Genomic DNA, 6374 nt, shown 5'->3' with positions numbered 1-6374 from the left:
ACAATTGAGCTCGGGTGCAGGGGGGGGGGGGTTGTGTAAAAGCCTGGTTTGTGCCTCGGAGAGGCTATGGGATCCAGTAAGATCGTCCTTCCTTTCCTCCCTAGAATCTGGATGTAGCAGGTGCTCAATTGTCAAAAGTGAAAAATTGGGTTTGTCTTCCGAATGCACCATATCAGTAAATTTTTTAATAATCTTTTAAAAATAGTAAATGCCACTATTTTTGCAAAATTATTACGAGATCTATTATTCTAATAAGGGTTTGATAAAATACAGTAGACTGCCTTCTGGTTTTACCTGTAATAAGGTTTGATACAGATGATTATGGATATATTGAAATGCTCTTATTGTTAAGAAGCAATTTTTTAAAGAGTATTTTGTAATGAGCAGCTCTGAATTTATATTCTAATTTAAAAAAATTCTAATTCTAATTTTAAAAAATGTGATATGAACCGCCAAATTCTATTATTTGTGGCTACGCCTATGGTGTCCCATCCCAGCACTGTCATATAATGCTTTGAAACTACTGATGGTTTTGGCCTCCACCACCCTCTCACCTAACTTGTTCATGGCCCGTGTTTTTTTTTCGATGCCTCAGTGGTCCATGCACAGGTCCGTTCAAGGGGATTAAATAGCCGTTCTATGGCCCCAGGGTTTTCTCAAATTTTCTTTCATAGCCGGTCTATGGCCCCTGGGTTTTACGAACTTTTTTTTCCCAAGCCGGTCTATGGCCCCTGGGTTTTACGAACTTTTTTTCCCAAGCCGGTCTATGGCCCCTGGGTTTTACGAACTTTTTTTTCCCAAGCCGGTCTATGGCCCGTGTTTTTTTTCGATGCCTCAGTGGTCCATGCACATGTCCGTTCAAGGGGATTAAATAGCCGGTCTATGGCCCCTGGGTTTTACGAACTTTTTTTCCCCAAGCCGGTCTATGGCCCGTGTTTTTTTTCGATGCCTCAGTGGTCCATGCACAGGTCCATTCAAGGGGATTAAATAGCCATTCTATGGCCCCCAGGGTTTTCTCAAATTTTCTTTCATAGCCGGTCAATAGCCCCTGGGTTTTACGAACTTTTTTTTCCCAAGCCGGTCTATGGCGTGTATGTTAAATAAACCAAATTTTTCACTTTTGACAATTGAGCACCTGCTACATCCAGATTCTAGGGAGGAAAGGAATATAATAAAATATCTAATATATCTATCTGTGTGAAATAGATTAAATCCATTGGCAAATGGGAATTGACTACTTACCAAAAACAGCTCGGACACTAATCAGTTCTGAAAGGTACATAGAAACTCAGCAAAAATCTGGAATGAAATATGTATACTTTGGGTTAAAAAAGGAACTGTTAAAAAACATAAGTAGATATCCAAAAGCAACTATAAAAGGACTGAGACAATTATTATTGTCATGTAACATTGATGGCCTTCCTATATTTAGAAGCAAAAATGATGCTTTGTGGCCAGTTCTCTGTGCAGTAATGAATATTAAACCTTTGAAAGTCTTTCCAGTTGTCCTCATGTATGGACGTTCTAAGCCAAGTGATTTAAATTTCTTATATGATTTTATATCTGATATGGATGACCTTTTGTTGCATGGGATTCAGTATGGTAACAGAATTATCAACATAAAATTACAATGTGTAATTTGTGATGCACCTGCTAAGGCTATGGTGAAGTCCATAAAACTGTTTTTAGGTTATTATGGCTGTGACAAATGTGAACAGAAAGGTACTTGGATGGGGAAAATGACAAATCCAGAAGTAACAAATTTAACCATTAGAACAGACACACGCTTCCGTAATCAATCTAACTCGCAACATCATCATGGTAAATCACCATTCTGTGACTTGAACATAGACTTAATTGCAGCATTTCCCATTGACTATATGCACCAGGTGTGCCTTGGTGTTATGAAGCGACTTCTTGTCACCTGGATACGGAAAAACACATTTAAATTATGTAGCCGCCAGATTTCTGAAATTAGTGCTAGATTGGTGAGCATAAAAGATTTTGTGCCCAATATTTTTGCACGTAAACCACGAGGTTTGGAAGAAATTGACAGATGGAAGGCAACTGAATACAGACAGTTTCTTCTCTACACAGGAAAGCTTGTATTGAAAGGTATTCTACCCCAAGAGATGTATGATCATTTCCTTACTCTCAGTGTTGGTATAAGTTTTCTGGTTTCGCTCACATGTATGTCCTTAAAATACGGCAAATATGCTCATGACCTTTTGCTGAATTTTGTATCAAGGTGTGGTGATCTGTATGGGAAAGATTTTCTAGTCTACAATGTTCACAGTTTGATTCACCTAACAGCAGATGCTGAGGAACATGGTACTCTTGACAGTTGTTCAGCTTTTCCATTTGAAAATTATTTGCATCAGCTGAAAAAGATGGTCAGATCAAGTAAAAATCCAATTGTCCAAATTACAAAAAGAATAAAGGAGGCTGAAAATACCATGATTTATAAAACATCTCCAGATAATAAAATTTCTCATAAATTTCCTAACAATGTATATTCGTTACCTGGATATAATTGCTGTGAAGTGTTAAGGACTGTACACAGCCGAAGAAGTGAAGAAAATTACTTCATTGTTTTGGTATATCCTTTTCAAAGCCCAATATTTACTAGTCCTTGTGATTCAAGAATATTTGGGGCCTTCAATGTTAATCCACGTAAGGACTTTTTAAAAAAAGTATCTAGCATTAACACATCAACAAGAGGAATGTTAATCAAGAAAACAGAAAGTACTTATATCTTCTTGTCAATACTACATGATTTATGACTAGTAAGTTTCTTGTGATTATATTTTTGATTCTTGTGCAAGCTGTAGGAATACTCTTTGCTTACATTGCAAACTTTTAACTTTAGTAAAAAGTATTGTTCACCATCATAACATATTAGAATTAAGGTTAACATTGTTGTTTAGTACTACTATATAAAATTAGTGACTGCTTATTTTCTTAGACACTGATAATGTGCTGCAGAAAATGTCCCTAATCAGTTTAAATTTGTAGATGGCCGAATCTGAAAATAAATACATCGTTGTGGAAGATGAAGAAGGAGAATTGTCAATCATCCATATCAAATGGATGTTTAGTGCATCTGATGTAAGTCAATATATATATATATATTGTTTATTTGCAAAATTAAAACAATAGTATTTAAAATATGTGTATATGATATATGTTGATAGATTTAGAGATATATATATATATAATATATGAAATACAGTGGGGCCTCGATTTATGAGACATACATTTACATATACATATATTTACAAATATATGTCCTCTTTCCAGGGATCAAACGTGGGCTATTGGCCACGTGAAAACCAATCATCGAAAGCCAAAAGAGGAGAAATACCAGACCTATCAAAATGGAGACGTTTCAACATCAGCAAGATTTATTCCATTGATAGTAATTAAATACAAGCATTGATTCATATGGTTTATATAAAAAATTTCTCAATGTTTTGATGTTATACAAAGTTTCGTAATAATGAATTATATATACTCTAATTTTTATTATAGGTACTTGGGAATTTGCCCTAAAACATCTTAAAAAGGCAGAAGAAACGTCAAATATGGAAAGTGACACAGACACAAGTTATCACCATAGGGCAGCAAAATACAAAAAAAATACCAAATGATGTGGATGGAGGTATGTAGGAATGAATGTTTAGAGTTATTCAAAATAATTGTTAAAAAAATGAAACATGATTGGCTTAATGGAACAAATAATCTTATTTACTAGGTAATATATTTTGCTAGGTAATATATTAAAATATATATATAGATATATGTTAATAGCTTTTCTGAATGCATTAAACGTTTTTGTTTCAGACAGTGAAGATTCACCACCAAGAAAAGTAACTGTTTCCATGCCCCGAAAGACTGCCGAGTGTAAGCTGACTCTAGATGAACATCAAAATAATATGATACAGGAATCAGGTAATTTAATTTAATTGAAAACATTTTATTTCTTTTTGTATGATGGTTTTCTTTTTAACAGAACAAGACAGAACTGGGCAGAACTATTTTGTATTTAAAACTATTTTGTAAATATTTTCTATACAATGCTAATACGCTTCCACCCCTGACAGAATCTTGTGGGACCAGCAAGTCTATCTACAGGCCCAGTAAAATACCTTCCCCTCAAACTCCTAGACAAGACAGAACTGGTAAGCTTTAAGTAACTGGAGAAACATTTACATACACAGATAGTAACATGTACTTGTGTATGATTTTAATGTAATATATTTTTACCAGCCTTCAGGGTGATGGAAACACTTTAAATGGTGTCGCTCCATTGTGTGAAACAAATTTTTTTAATGCATTCATAAAAGCTATAAGCTAATGTAATAATTCAATAATTACTATTTGTAGTTTTATGTATTTAAAACAATTTTGTAAATATTTTCTATACAATGCTAATATGCTTCCACCCCTGACAGAATCTTGTGGAACCAGCAAGTCTATCTACAGGCCGAGTACAAAACCTTCCCCTCAAACTCCAAGACAAGACAGAACTGAAAGCTCTCCTTTCGAAAAATCTAGTAAGTACCGATTTATTATGTGTTGATTCTTTATTTTTTGTTATACATACAAGAAAATACATTGAGGGAGAGTACAGACTTGAAATTTTACATTCTTGTAAAGCAACTAAGTAGATGATGGTAGTATCATCAAACAATACAGGTTTAATCATGTTAGAGACATAAAGCAGATCATTGATGTATATAACAAATAGGAGGGGGTCTAAGGATGCTGCCCTGTGTCACCCCTATCATAGAATGGGAGAGGTTACATAATTGAAGGCTACATGACAGTAGCCCATTTGACAGTGACCTGACACCAATGTGTCTGTCACTAAAATAGGATCCACTAAGGATCAATACATATATCATATATATGCAACACTAAATGCTTGTTCTAGTAAGCCTTTTTTTTGTTGGCAGTAACAGAAAAAATGGAATACATAATGAAGGAATTATCAAAATTGACATTTTTATCAGGGGATATCCTGAATATTGTCAAAATGACGGAAACCCATATGTCAAAAACACATGGAGATATACCAATCCTGGAAGACATTCTTCCATCCCCACTTGAAACTGTTGAGCAGGTGGAAAGTCTGTCACACGAGCTAAAAGTTAACAGTGAATATAAAAAGAGTATGGTAAGTGTTGCTTAATTCTTTTAGCCTGAGTATGGTAAGTGTTGCTTAATTTTTTTAGCGTTGTACATATGTCTTTTGATTAGTTTTTTTGGGGATGAAGGAAGGTGGGGTGGCACATAATTGATTGTTCAGTGTTATGTTTAAGGTACAAATAAAACAAAAGCAAAAGTTACTCAAATTCGTGGATTTTTGTAATAGTTAAGAAGGAAAATATTTTAATGCTATTTATTTAATACAGTTGGAAATTAGAAAATCTAATGTTGAGATTGAAAGATATATATTATTCTCTATTACCTTACAGCTTATGCATTATTTTAACAGGTCCAGACGCTGTCTCAAATGGGCGGTGCAAACTGTGGAGACACAGTGAGACGAATGATGAAGAGGATAGGGACCTATGGGGTCTGGTCTCAGTATACACTCGTTGGGCGCAAGAGGAAACGTGTCTTCAAAACCTTGGATATTTGTAATGTAATAATAAGTACGTAAATTTGACATTTTTTTGGATTATATATGTCTGCATGTATTATGTATTATACTTGCATGCTTGTTAATGACTTGTATTCTAGTCTTGTGGGTATCTCCTTTCTCCTATGGGCCAGCTGCTTTGTTCTTACCTAGCATTTTGCTTTGTTTGGGTATGAATGTTTGTGTACCATCATTGTATATTTTGCAAAATTTGCCATATATCTCATTATTTACTCCTCTGCCTAGCAACAAGTCTGTCTAATTATACTCATTAACTATTTTTCAAAGTTCCCCATAGTGTCCTTTATTGAAATAGAGTTCATGAACTGTTTCAATGTCCTTATTTTCTTCTAGATTATATCTTAAAGTATATTTAAATGTTATTGTTATTAAATGTTATTGTGACATTGCATTGCAATTGAGCTGCGTTGTTAACCATTCTGTTCATTTCATGAGTATATTTTATTTTCTATTTTTTCATATCATTTTTTTTAGCTGTTCTTATTTTTCAGTGATGGGAATATCAGATCATTTGATGTTCCCATCAGAAAATTGGGAACGTCAGATCATTTGATGTTCCCAATTTTCTGATGGAAGCATCAGACCATTATGGAATGCATCGGATGAGGTAGTTTAGAATGGTGGGGAGGACGAGAGGGGGGATGGTGGGGAAGACGAGGAAACAGAGAAGAGGGTAATGGTGGGGAGGACGAGGGGACTGGGGATG

At 34.7% G+C, this 6374-nt stretch overlaps 1 long non-coding RNA gene across 1 annotated transcript; it reads left to right on the top strand.

The window, feature by feature from the left end:
* The first annotated feature begins 4100 nt into the window (after positions 1–4100).
* On the top strand, positions 4101–6039 carry LOC138356498 (uncharacterized). The gene is made up of 3 exons (XR_011224481.1): positions 4101–4181; positions 4455–4556; positions 4959–6039. It is a non-coding gene; the product is annotated as an uncharacterized lncRNA (long non-coding RNA).
* Positions 6040–6374: the final 335 nt, after the last annotated feature.

The sequence above is a fragment of the Procambarus clarkii genome, chromosome 72, assembly GCF_040958095.1.
Source record: "Procambarus clarkii isolate CNS0578487 chromosome 72, FALCON_Pclarkii_2.0, whole genome shotgun sequence".
NCBI lineage: Eukaryota > Metazoa > Arthropoda > Malacostraca > Decapoda > Cambaridae > Procambarus > Procambarus clarkii.
Note: the sequence above shows the minus strand (reverse complement) of the source record. Positions and strands in the feature narration are given on the sequence as shown.